Source organism: Symphodus melops (genome assembly GCF_947650265.1).
Source record: "Symphodus melops genome assembly, chromosome: 1".
Classification (NCBI taxonomy): Eukaryota; Metazoa; Chordata; class Actinopteri; order Labriformes; family Labridae; genus Symphodus; species Symphodus melops.
This window is the reverse complement of record NC_136691.1, coordinates 40,177,082-40,190,276: the sequence shown is the minus strand read 5'-3', so window position 1 is coordinate 40,190,276 and position 13,195 is coordinate 40,177,082.

The window sequence follows — 13,195 nt, the reverse complement described above, 5'->3', positions numbered from 1 at the left end:
TATTTTAAAGTGAAAGGTCAATGAGGAGATGCCTTTGATGAGTTGAAGAACACTGCATAACGACCTCCTTTAAAGTACAAAAAAAAGGTCATATTCAAAGTAAAAGTAAAGAAAGGTATTTATACATCCTACATAATGCCAATAACCTTTACTTTGTTAAACCCAAGTCAGACTGGACCCTGACAATTTCAGTCTTCAACTCACTCATACGGAAAAAATAAATAAATAAATAATAATAATCCACTGGATCTTCTGATTTTCCACAGGTGTGAATGATGCCTAAAAAATAACAAAAGAAGAAACGCATCCCTTTGAATGAAAAAAATGTGCATGGACAGAGGGAAATGTGCTGTATGTGTCAAGTTTGTAAAATATTCTAAAATGTGTTAGAATATCTTTTGACCAGCACTAATTTCTTTTTCCAAGACTAATGTACGTGTTGATAAAGTACACACAATGGAACGTGTTATAAACTGTTACTGTCACTACAAGTCTTTAAAGCCTTAAACTTAAACGTAGTCTCATCAGTTTTGGCCACTCAAATGTAACCAATGATTTTGGAGTGTCATTTATTGTATTTTACAGTAAATAAATAAATGCTTAAAACGTACAACTGTGATATTGACACTATTATAACTATTATATCAATGTGAGGTTCAAGATATATTAAAAAAACAAAACAATTTGATTTAAAATGATTTTAATAATAGCAGTCAGAGAAGTAGGCTACAGCCATAATGTTGGCTCTATAGTGAGTTTGAGAGTGAGTGTTCTGGGAGGCATTCATCAAAAGTGAAATATAAACCTTGTTACAGTATGGGCTCAAGATGCTACTGGCAAACTTGCTTCACCTGTCAACTATCAATGTTGAGTTTTGTCTGTGTGTGTGTGTGTGTGTGTGTGTGTGTGTGTGTGTGTGTGTGTGTGTGTTTAAAGAGAAGGCATGTTTTGCTTCAATGTGTCTGACATTGAAGAAAGGAACTAAATTGGAGCAATCTAGACACCAAGGTTTATGCCTTAGTAGTCGAAGCACATAAAAAATATATATTTTGTCTGCAATGTCCCTGCCTAAATCTCCTGGTGTTCCATTACGCCGTGATAGAAATCCTAGTGGGGGACTACAGCCAACTTGAATGCCCCCCCGCCACCCACATCCTGATACAACAAAGCATCTTGGACTAGAGAAATACTGCAGGAAACCTTTGAGGTTGGATTGAATGAATGAAAAAAAGAGAAAATGTCACCAATTCCATCTTGGAAGATTTCAGATAGAGAATCTGACAATGAAAGTACATCAAAGGGAAACGCAGACCCCACAGTCTTCAAAAGACTCGGTGAGCGGCACATTCAGGGTTATTAAATAGTTGAATATTGACAGGGTTTTTTCTCATTTCTGATGAGCGGCACCTCAGCTATCTCCACTGATCCAACAGGACCGAAGAGATGGCGAGCGCCCTACACCTCGCAGACATTCATGGCAGCCTTAATTGACAGGCAAAAACTTACAACGGCCCTTTTTTTCCTCCTCAGCTCACCTCCTCGCTGCTAACTTTGCTCACTGGACCGAGCCGATGCTGAGCCAATCTGTGGAGGTTTTGTTTGCTGAACTCTGATACGTCCTTCAGCACTTTGGCCCCATTCATCTCCCCAAACAATCCCCCTAAGAATTTAACTGGTGGGCAAACACGCAGCACATGGGTAATGACGGGGGCACCTTGGCTGTCTGTGTGAATATTTACCCTGTCATGAAAGGAGGGGCATGCATATAAATCTGCGCCTGCACTCCCAAGTTCAGGTTCAGACTTTGGGAGTGCAGGAGGACAGCAAACAAATATTCCTCAGATCCAGGAGTATACAACGTGATAGAGTCTCAAATCTATGAAATATGATAGAAAATTAGGTTGCTTTGTAACTCTGCAGGCACGCAGAGGTTGTTTAAAATGTCAGATCCATGAATAAATACATTTGAGAATAAAATAGTTCCCTCCCACGTGTCAGGGCTGCTCAACATGAAATGTGTAGAAATGCTGTGTTGCATTCAAAGCACTTCAGACTCCTTTAAAATAAATCTTAAGGTTGTGTGCCCTTATCCCTGCATTGAAATTGAAACAAAGTTTGGTTTTGAGGTTTTAAAAAAAATAAAGTTGCAACCCTTTCCGCAAAAGTCTATCTGTTTGTTTAACACCTGATAAAGCATCCCTATCCCATTGTTCGACATCTGATAAACTCAATCCGTAAGGGCCAGGAAACAATTCTGTTAAAAGGAGAGGAGCAAGAAAATAGCAGCAATCAGCCACCAGATTGCAATGTTTTGTCTGCGATTTGGAAGAGTGGAGAGATTCTATCAGGCTGCTTCTCTGGGCTGATATGCTACTGGTAATACGTTCAGCCCAGGTAAACCTACACTGGGATGAGCAGACTTCTTATTGAAAACTTTGATATATAGCACTCAGGAGATAGCATGCTCTATTAGAGACAAACAAAGCATGCATCTCCATTTTTTCCATGTGTACAGATTTCCATCTCAACCAGTACCCCCCCTTATTTTCTCTTCATGTTGAGCTACTTTTATTTGTAGGCTACCTCTTCTTTATTTTATTTAAAGAAGAAGAATAAAATCAAGAACGAAATGCACTTAATGAATAATAAATAACGATCAAAGAAAGAAAGTAGAAAAAAATATGTAGTTGATTGTGTATACTCTTACCTTAGGGAAGACCTAAAAGATTCCAAGAAGTGAGTGTGGTAAACAGGGAATCTTTAATGCATAAACACAAAATGGCTGCCATTCGTCACCACACATGCAAGCTGCAGCGAGAGGAGAAAAAACTACTGAGCAGATCCTCTTGATGCCCTGCTCACCAGAGACCGTTTCTCTCCTGAGATCCTCCACTGCTTCTCACTTGCTTTCTCCACAGGAATGTTGCTGTGTATATGTGTGCGTCTATGTGTGTGTGTGTGTGTGAGTGTGTGTGTGTGAAAGAGAGGTGGAGGGGGTCTCTCTCTCTCTCTCCTATCATCACTAAAGCTAGCGAGCATGCCACCCCTCTCTCAGATCAACAAAGCCCTAGTTGCACATTACTGTACACATCGATTGGACTGGAGAAGCAGATTCCTGAAACGCTGTCAGAGAGAGTGCAGACAGGAGCTTGGGCTAACATTAAAAAAGGATGACCTTATTATAAGGAGGAATGTAGGTTTTATCTTTTCTGGCATGTAGACAGAGAAAAAGGTGATAATGGCAGGGTGATATGTTTTATTTATTCATTTTGCTGATGTCTATTTATTATTCAATAGCTTAGTGTGTTAGCTTCAAATGACAACCTGGGTGTACAGGAGGCAAAATGTAAATTCATGTCTTCTTAGGGAGGACAGGTGTAAGGAAGAAGGGATGTGTATCTTAATATTGAAATATGGTATGATTTTAAAAAGTCGCCTTATTTGTGGATTTCACTAGAAAAAAAATGTGTATGGTTACGTTGGAAAAGTCAGGGAAAGAGTTCTGTCTTCATTTCATGGGCATTTTACAATTTTACACGTTTTTTTTTTTTTTTCTTTTTGGGAAAGTAACCCCTGTGAAGTCTAAAATATCGTGACTAAATAAGTTAATAAATCATATTTTATTAAATTTATTTCTTAAACTTATTGAGCTATTCTGTGTCCCACTGCACAGTGTTGACCTCTGACATGAATTGTTACATATAGGGTGTTTTGAGATCTATGATCCAAATCTCATTTTAAAATATTTTGCATTCAACCTGCATTTTGTTGTTTTTTGTTTTGGATAATTGAATAAATTGGAAATTATCAGACAACATGTAAGAATCTGCATTCCTCTTGACATGATGTAAACCCCTTATGAGTGGTTACTAATGTAAACAGGAACATGTACAATAATTATTTGATAATCATAAAAACCTGCTGAGGTGTCTTGTCCATCACACCTCTCTCTCCCTCTCTCTATCTCTCTTTTTTTCTGTCTCTCTCACACACGTAAGTACACACACGCACATGCACGCACACACACACACACACACACACACACACACACACACACACACACACACACACACACAGACAAAGCCCTTTGTACTGTCTTCCACACCAGCTCTCCTCCAGGGGCCAATACTGTGCTCCAAAGCCCTTTAGAGGGGCAGCAAGCCGGAAAATGACCCCATGCTGTCCCCGCTCGCCTCGGCCCCGCCTGGTTACGCCCGTTTCCCAGGGACCCGCTGAGGGTCCAATACCCCGAGGCCTCCCTCTCACGCCACACTACCTCCCAGGGCCAAACGTTAACGGGGGCTCCTCGCAGTGGACAATAGGAGCTGGGAAACGTGGGAAAGAAATGTCACAAGGCTCTCTGACAACCCAGGATCGACCCCCTGACCTCCGGGGCTGGTCCCACTGGGCCTCTTTATGTAAACACAGGGTATCCAAACAAAAGCAAACCCTGTGTTAATCAGATTCATAACCCGAGTGAGAAGATATGGAGGAGATGAGATGTAGAGGCTTAAAGTTTGGATTGGAAGCTGCGTATTCATTAGTCAGGAGACATTTAAAAAAACACAAATCAATATGTATATTATTTAAAGCCAAAAACAACAATTGCTATCAACCTTGATCATTTAGATAAATTATATTTAAGTGAATATAAATCCATTCAGCTGATCAATTATGATAATAGTCCGTAGTCTTGAACAGTCTATTGACAGGGTGAGGACAAAGAATGGACAAGCCTCTGTTGTTTGTACTCTCCATTGCCTTGTAAACAGTTCTGGTCATTTAACCCTTGACCTTCCAGCAGTGTCCCCTCTCTGTCCATTCTCTGCCCCTCTCCATGTGGAAGATGCAGGTCAAATTAGGATATGGTCAGTCCCAACGGGCCCTCCCAGGGGTCAGCAGGAGGGGTTTGAGCACTGAGTGGACAGAGAGAGTCGATCGTGAACAGTGGCAGGGAGGGCAATTTGTCTGGGAGCAAGGGGTTAACAAGGGTATGATTGGCACTAAGCTACATTCGACTTAACCCAAGACTCATTGGCTCTGATTTTTTTGTTGTTGCTAAGATAAATGTGTGTTTGGTTGAGTTTGTTTTTATCATAATTAGCTTATATTGGGGATTACCTTACTTACATTTACATTATTTTATTGTTTTTGTAATGTTAGAATAGTTATGGCTATCCTACTTTTTTAAACAACACAGTGTTACAAAATTAATCAAAACATATCTTTCCAAAATAAGAATGAATGATTTTTCAAATGGCTTAGGCAACCAATTAAGCTCTCAATAAAACAGGCCTTGTGTCACTTTTCTTCTTCAGGGGTCATATAATTGTAGTGATGGGTAGTGAGGCAGCTGGTCATCCTATTTACAAACAATGGGCCCTAATCTGTTTGCTTAGGGCCCTTGACAAGGGCTCATTGATGTCCTGGTTGGTGTGAGAGCGCATGTATGGGTCAGACAACTGTGGTCACTAGAGGTCAGAGTGTGTGAACCAAACCCCTCGACCTCACTCCCTGGAGACTCCTACTGATAGACTGTGAGCCTGTTAGTGGACATCATTAAGGACTTTGGCTGCACAAGTGAAGGATTAATGACCCTTGACATGACGAGCTGCTGACCCTGCAGTCAGATCTGCGTGCAAGAAGCAAAATAACTTGCCAAACTTAGAGTAATGATGCGAATATTAGAAGGTTGTCGCAAAGAAAGCAAGGCGGGAGCATGTGTTAAAGCATCCTTCTGGCTGCATACATCCATTGTCAATGACAGTGGGAACTTTCACAAACCTTGATCTGCCATGTTTTTTTGGTTGTTTTTTTTTACACAAAGAGATTCCGTTTTAATGCAGTAGGAGAAAACTGCATTGTAGTAATTGAATTCACAGTCTAACACCTGCCTGGATAAAGAGAACATTTTAGTTTGTAAAGCGGCCAAAATATGCACAGAACGTTATTAACATCGCAGAGCAGTGAGTGGGAAATGATAATTAACTGTAGGTGGGGTCTTTGGAGGGACAGTCTTTTAGGATTGCATTTTCTAGCGTTGATCTCAGGGTTAACTATTCTGTATGGAAATCAGGGGCCAGAGGTGTGCAGCATTACCTGACCACCAGCTACATCGGGAATTAGCATGCTAATGTGTGTTTTGTATCCATACGAGCATATGCATGCTAGTTTTCACATTAGCACCTGTTTCTATTATCTCGTCCAAAAGCATGACAAACCAAAACCTATTGCATAACTACTGCCATTCTTCACCTCTCAGCCTCCTTATCATCACCATCATCATTACCATGACCACCATACAAACCTCAAATTTACAGGACTGTGAGATCTATATGATTGTGGATGAGATGCTGCACTGTCCCACATCTCCTTGTAACCCTCATGATCATAAATCTGTCCGCATGGTCCGTGATCGTTTATGAGCACTTTACATGAAGATCGCTCTCGCAAACAACGCCCTTCAGCCAGTGATGAAAGCCAAGCGTCAAAGTTGGAGATCAATGTCAGGTTATGAGATTCCTGACAGGGCCTGCATGTATGTATATGAGCCCATATATGAAATGGATCTCAAGGGAATGTGGTTCGAGAACAATGTGAGATGTGGTGCAATTCACCTGCAATATGACAGGTGGCATTTTGCTCTATATGCCAATCATAATAGAAATTTATGCTCCCTGGACTTGGCCCTATAAGCAGCCATTTAAACACAGAGATATTGACACAATGAAAGTTTACCCCTTGACCTTGAAAGACTGTCCATATTTAAGTTGTCTTGCATTTTCTTTTCAACAAGGTGAACTTATCCTTCTGATGTAAAAGGTGAGATTTGTTAGTCAAAAATGGCTCATCGGTTGACCTTAAGACCATTTCATCAGCCAACATTGTGATTTTCCAGATAACTAGCTATCTTGTGATTTGGATTGACGTTGAGAGTGCTAAAATGTACCAATTCAGCCCAAAATGTGAAGTAAGGAGGATGATTTTAAATAAACACAGGTAAAGCCCCAGGCCACCTGAAATTAACTAAATCCCAACACCGGGATGTGATTTCAACCAGTAGCTAAGGGTTAAGGGTTAAACGTCTGAGGTCAGAGAGTCTTGAACCTCTGTCAGGGGATTCCTCAGATCAATGAAAGGGTGTTGAACATGTGTTCTTGTAATGGAGGATTGATTAGAGGAAGGATAAGTGTCAGAGGCTTGGAGTGGTCCTAGGTCAGAATCACAGACAATGGCTCTTCAATTCTATTTGTAAAGAAAAATTGAAACGTTTTTTAAAATGTTTTTATTTTTTCATTTAAAAGGAATATAGTATACACATAGTTTTAGAATTTCACTCTTGATGTCGTCATTTAAAACCCAACCTTGATTGAAAACCAAGGAATTTATTTCTGTAGAGTTTATGGTTTGCATCAGCTTTCTTTGAGGACGCGTGTAAGCTTTTATCTGTATTACTGATGCAGTAGAGAGTACAATATGTCACTGCATTTAACATTTCCAAGAGATGATGCACAGAAACAGCCTGGTTTGGTTTAATGGAAATGTCTTGATTTGGGTTAAAGCTACCACATTCTTGTAGTTTTGTTTACCTTTTTATACAACTTAATCTCCTTCCTATGTGGCTCTTTAAAGACGTCAGCTATCTCCATTCTTTTATTTCTTTGATCGATTCATCATTTAAAAATTTTACTTTCAATTTAAATACACTTGTTGAAACAGCTGATTCCCCTCTTGGGTTTTTTTGTGGGTGGGAGGATAGACTAGAAATTCATCAAAGAACAAAAGTAGTTTACAGTAATTGCAGCCAAACCTGTTCCACTTCTTCCTCTGCCTCCTTCAGACCCTGACTTCCTGTTGTTCACCTAATGCTGCGACCAGACTCCGTCCTGACTGTGCCCAGGCAGGTACCAGCTCAGATCAGCTCTCCAGCTCTCGTGCCTGGGCCGCAGATTAAAAACACCTCTCCCTTTTGCCCACTTTCATCTACGGCCAAGTGTCCAACCAAGCATACCCTATGCCTCCTCCTCACCCCTGCCTCCTCCTCCTCTTATCCTCTTCTTCCTCCAGCCTCTGCTTTCTCTCTCATGCAGAGGGAGAGAGTGGCATGCAGGGACAAACCTGAAACCAAGAAAATAGAAGTAGAAGAAACAGGCGGGGCAGGGCATTGCGGGGTGGGGATGGTGAGGGAAAAAGAGGGAGGTGAGGAGAAAGAGAGAAACGCACATTGTACTTTTCAAATGGATGGGAAATGATTCGCTGGGATTTGCTGACAATTATACGGTGGGGTTTAATCAATTCGGACCATTCACAGCGTGGAGAGGGCTGATCCCCAAGTACAAAGGAACAGACCGTGGGAGGGCGGTACCTGAGAAAGCGCCGGCCTGGTGTAAGTAACATGAGGCAACACTCCCCTCCCCACACATTGCACTGCAGCATATGGCCCCTCTCTGAACTTATTAGCTGGCGGATTAAGGCCAATCGCAGGGACCCAATGGCCTGTGGCTGCCACCCTCCCTTGCACCTCTTCACCCCCAGGAATGAGGCTGACTGACAGGGGGCATTGTGTCAGGTACCTAGACCGCCACACCCCTCACTTACCCTGTCATGCGGTGCAGTTTGATGAGGTTATTTGGTGGAGAGAACAGGACCTGACCAATAATCTTACAGTCACAGAACACGCTCAACATAGAACTTTACAGCCAGAACAGCTACATTCAAATATGTCTTCATCATAATACTTCATATGATAATTCCACCCTTTTCTATCAACCACTATGGAAATACTACCTGCAAATTAGTCAACTGCTCAGCTATGGAGTGGATTAAAAGCACCTTGATGTGAATACACAGATTAGCCCCGTAGATATGAAGTCTAATTAGCATCTCATTGCAACTCGACATGCAAGCTCGACATGAGTGCAGACACGCTGAGAGAAAAGGCTCCATTGGCCAGAGGTTGATTATAGGTCCATTATGCACATAGTACTTAGTGATGGGCTGAGAGGAGGAATTAAGAGCTTGATGGCTACTGCGAGAGGTACCTGGTCTGAAGTACAGGAGGTGTTAGCCATCAACAGGGTCTCAGGTCTACAGGAGGTCAGGACTGGGGGAGGCTGTCGAGCGGGTTCTGGCATTGCTGAGTATTCATGGAGAGAGATTTGACAAGAGAGGAGCCCCCTATTTAGGGCAGCATTTGATCTGGCGAGTGGCAGGTGATCCTCTGAATCTTTTTGTGTCATGCCGCAGGGGTCTGCAGACCCCTCGTGACCTGTGCTACCTGGCGCCCATCAGGACTCCTCATTTAGTCCTGAGTAGCCATCCATCCTGGAGCTCCACCTGGCCACGGGGTTGTTGGGGTTAGCCCCTTACCGAGACAGCAGGGGTGCCCGAGGCCTGCTCTGCTAATCCCCTCATATACTGGGAGGTGTTGGAGGACCCAGAGAAGCCATCTTCCTGCTTCTTTTAGACCAGATTAGAAGCTCAGCAGGGGTCAGTCCTGGGGAGAAGCCTAATGCTTAGAGATCATGAAGGCATTTCTGAGAAGAGGCGAAGAAGGACCAGCTTTGGTCTTCTTTCCTCTAGAGACCACCTGTGACTTGACCTCCAGTAGATGGAGCCCATGAACAAGGTATGCCAACGGTGAGTTTATTTGAGGTACAGTCATCAATAGTCTTTTCTCAACTTTTTACCAAGTGTTTGTTTGTTGCTTAAAGGAGGAGTTCTCGAGAGCCAAGCAGTTGATCTTTAATGAGAGGGGGGAAATCCTCTCACCCTTCTCCCTGCAGGATGGTTCACTATACCTTATCTAAAACCCCCCCTTTTCTAGCTTTCATGTGTGTCTCGTCATTCTGTGGTGAGTGACTGCTCCTCAGAGAAACCGTGTCTTTGAGAACCAATGATTAATGCTCTTTGAGGATGGGGGTGGGTGGAGAGAGAGTTGGGGGGCACTAAACCTCAGTACTTTGACATACAAGGCAGAAGACTGATTTTACCAACATAAACAGTAATATCCTAGAGAAAATGTTGGTAGGGTAAACAAAATGGTGCTTGGTATACACAGGCATCCTTACAGTAAAATCTTTTTCGACCAGATCTCAAGATTCATCCTCCTCCACCCAATCAACGCTTCTGCACTTTCTTTCTCACCATTTCTGACACCCTCTCACCTCAGAAAAAAAAAGCCCAAAGGCTTGGCCTCTCCCATCAAAGGCTTTTCTCACAACAGAATTAGCCTACTTATGGCAACAAACACATAGTTTACAGTGAACGCATCACGTGCTAAACAAATATGTCAGTGGGGTTAACATTACATTTTAGTGGGACCTAGCTACAAGCACAGAAAACACCTACACATACATTCATTTAGACTGTCTAAACTTTTTTACCTTTTACTCATGCAAATGAAAAAAGAGGAGCTTATAAATGATCTCCACGCCAAATACTTTCAGCAAATGGCTATTAAATAACCATAACGATAAAAACCACGAATAGAATCAATGCAAGGGCAACTGTTAGCATTTCAGATTAGCTCTGTGCTGAACCTCAGGGTTCATTTAGCTGCATTTGCTTCCATTATCGTCTGAATAAGCAGATCCGACTGGCAGAGATCCATTTCTCTCCACACACCATAGCACTTTATCTCCGTCTGAGCCCACTCAAATCACGTTAGCCGGCCAAATCAGGTTAGCTCCTCTTAAGCGTCAAACATACTTTTAATTCAAAGCATCACTTCATCGACACCAGACTTGTTGGCATGCCAGAAGTCTGGGTTGTCAGTTCCTTTGCACTGATCCAAATCCAGTGAGGTCAGACAGATCAGGATATTGAGTGTGTATGTGAGTATGTGTGTGTGTGTGTGTGTGTGTGTGAGACAGAGAGAGAGAGAGGGAGAGAGAGAAGGAATGGAGTGTTTGAGATATTTTTAGGGTTGGATGAGAAGAGTTGCTGACAATCTGGCAGTCCTTCACTGACATGTGTGTTTGATGCTATGCACAGCCCGGCGTCGGCCTCCGTGACCCGGTGCTGACACCGACGGTGGAGAGTGTGACAACGTGCTCCTGTTTGTGCTGCAAAGACCCCCAGTTTGTTGAGGGTGGGTTTGCTGGGGCAACAACAAGTCTGGGGGGTAGGAGGTGAGGACAGGGGTTGTGTCGAGACTGCCAGTCTTCATGTTTAGTGTGGGGCATGGAAATACAGTGAACAAAGAATCTTTAGTTCCTGATTGATGTTTTAAATCTCTCTTTAACATATGCATCACTATTTTCTCTTTACATTTTGAAACATTAAAATATGAAACAACATATTTCCTGTTTCCGAAAAAGGGAAAAAAAAAAAAAAACCAAAAATTGTGACAAAAAAGTCATTGTCATTCCTATGGTCATTCATTTTCAGCCCTCTACACATTTACAAACAAACCCCACTTTTAGGTTAATTGCAACATTATGTCTCAACTTACACCTGCTATACCCTGATACAGTATGTCAGAGCTTTTCACTGACAGAGCTTCTTTGAGACATTGTTGAATCTGACTTAAATTCGAGAAGGATTTACCGACAGGCCCTTGTTTTTTATTTCTATCTCAGATGCTGCCTGCCAGGTACACTTAATGTCCATCTCTATAAATGAAAATGTTACAAAGAGCAAAGAGTACGAGGTGCAAATAAAAGAGAGACAGAATGTCTTGTCAAAAGTGAAATTTTCTCGTCTCATGCACCTCTCTTGCGTCATGTAAGACTTGATAAGACTCCCTGACCATATATGAAATAAAAGACAGGGCTTCAGCTGAGCTGTTAAGCTTTTGCATTGCAAGAATAAAAGCAGAACATGGTGTGATTTGCACTATTGCTCGGTTTGATTTTCTACTGTGTTGGATATATTTGTGATTACATGATTCCCAAAGAAGCTATCAATTCATCGTCTGTGAATTTTTTTTTCTTTTCTCCCCCACACAAATATTTTTCACACCATTTCTTTGATACTGCATTGGTAATTTTACACATCTAACAATTATGCTCTTGAAAATAACCAAGACTGCAGGTCGTTCTGACTCACAAACACAACACAAGGTGGAGTCAGGTAGTCTGATTGTCTGAGGCTAATAACAGCAGAGTGGGAGGAAGAGGTGCACAGAGGAGATGTTAAAAAGGCTCTGAGGCTTACAGTGGGCGTAGGCGGATGGCTAAACTGATGTGTGTGTGCGCGCGCGTATGTGTGTGTGTTCGGAAGAGGGCACAGTGTGGTACACTAACCCTATCCTGATAAATGTGTGGGATGTGAGGATCGTTGTTGTGGAGCCTCAGAGCCAATCTGCCCAAGACCCTCTCTGTAGCCTGAGGGCCTCCTCAGTGCCGTCCTCCACCTGTCTGTCTCTATTTTTCTCGATGCTGTTCAAACACTCCAGCCCTGACTGGATACAAAGACTTTTCTTTTAGTATGAAGTGTGTGAATTTGTACAGTTTTCTAGGAATTTTCTACAGCTTAACTTGTAAGATATTTAATTTAATATAGGATCAAAATAAGAAATGCCTTGTATTATAAATAAGAAAAGAAATGCATGGCACACTTCATTTTACTGCTCCTCTTTAAGCCAAATAAAACCACAAACACATCACATGTTCAAAATTACATAGAGCTAATTATTCTTGAAAAGGTAAACCAAGTCAAATTAGCCATACATTACTTGCAGTGAGACCTTTCTACATTTTTCAGCGCCATCATTAAGCGCGGCCCTCATTAATGTACAATGCCCTCCTCTGATGAAACAGTGAATTCACGGGTTGATTGCAGTACACACAGTGACGACAATCTCTCTGTGAGATACCGCTCTGTGCATCAACAAACAGACATTACAAGATGTGTGAAATATAGATGACACAAACACTTTGTAAATGCATTTTTTTGCATTTGAACTGATGAGTGGCGCAGTAGATACAGAGCTAGAATCAAATAAAGAGTGAGCGGGAGGGAGAGAGGGGAGTGATGGCAGAATGAGTATGCCATGGAGCCGTGCAGCAGACAGAATAAGGCAGTTTTTGATCAGGAGTTTCTCTGGGATAATTGTCAGGATCTGCTGTTTGGAAGATGACTGACAAAAGGAAGAATATGACGGTAGAATTTGTTGAGGAAACATGAAAATGTGTCACACATCCGTCAAACAAAGAAATGCAATATTTATGGATTCTTGGAGAGCCTTTCT